Raw genomic sequence first — 1,311 nt, 5'->3', positions numbered from 1 at the left:
TTTTTTGCCATAAATTGAAAGTGTTCTTACTGAGACTTCCCCTTCCTCTCAAAGGCGTGGTGAGACCTCCTTCCTCCCTCTTTACAGTCCTTATTTTATTTTTTTATTATTCTATGTATGTTTTTCTGAGCAAAGTACAAAGATCTTAAGTGTGCAATATGAATTGGAGTTTTCGTTTTCTATTTGTACACTTTTTTTCATTTTTTTGTATTTTTTTTACTGTGGTAAAACAACCTAAATTACATATTGTGGTTTTGTAAGCTAAAATTTGTTGTTTTAACTGTGCAATTCAGTGACATTAATTATATTCACAGTGTTGTGCAATCACCAGCATTATCTGTTTCCAAAACGTTTTCATTACCTGGGATATTGTGATATATAAGAAAAATATATTTGGTCGTTCAAATGACCAAATATGTGTTTCTCATGTATGTTTGGTCTTCCTCCACAGTTCCTGGATCACAGCTCCCGGCTCACAGCTCCCAAAATGCTTTGAATTTCCTGAGGGACTAGAGCAGTGGGAACATCTTTTGTTATACTGTTTGGTGTCTTGTCCTCAATTCCTGAAATCTCTTCAGAGCCATAGAGGGGAAATAGATGTCTTGCTATTCGTAGCAAGCCCCTTTCCCCCACAACTGGGTTTATGTTAATGAGGTGACTTTTGGACTGCACTTAAGGATGGAGGCTGTTTGCCAGGCAAGTATTCCCACCTCCTGACCTCTGGGGAGGCAAGAGGGGCTGGAGATTGAATCAGTCGCCAATAGCCAATGGTTTAATCAATCATGCCTTTCAAAATTTTATTTTATTATTTTTTTGAGATCACATTGGTTTATAACATTATATAAATTTCAGGTGTCCATCATTATATTTCAACATCTGTATAGACTACATCCTGTTCACCACCAAAAGTCTCGTCGCTATCCATCATCATACACGTGTGCCCTTTATGCCCTTTGCCCTCTGCCTGCCCTCTTTCCCTCTGGTAACCACCAATCTGTTCTCTGTATCTATGCCTTCTTTGTTTATTTATCTTTCACACAATGAGCCAAGTCGTAGGGTAATTGTCTTTCTTTGTCTGACTTAATTTGCTTTGCATTATACCAAGTTGTTGCAAATGGCATGATTTCATCTTTTTTATGGCTGAGTAGTATTCCATTGTATATATATACCACATCTTCTTTATCCATTCAACTGTTGATGGGCACTTAGGTTGCTTCCAAGTCTTGGCTATTGTGAATAATACTGCAATGAACATAAGGGTGCATATGTCTTTCGAATTAGTGCTTTTGTGTTCTTTGGATAAGTACCCAA

Source organism: Ceratotherium simum, chromosome 2 (assembly GCF_057802395.1).
Source record: "Ceratotherium simum simum isolate JZ-2026a chromosome 2, ASM5780239v1, whole genome shotgun sequence".
NCBI lineage: Eukaryota > Metazoa > Chordata > Mammalia > Perissodactyla > Rhinocerotidae > Ceratotherium > Ceratotherium simum.
Note: the sequence above shows the minus strand (reverse complement) of the source record.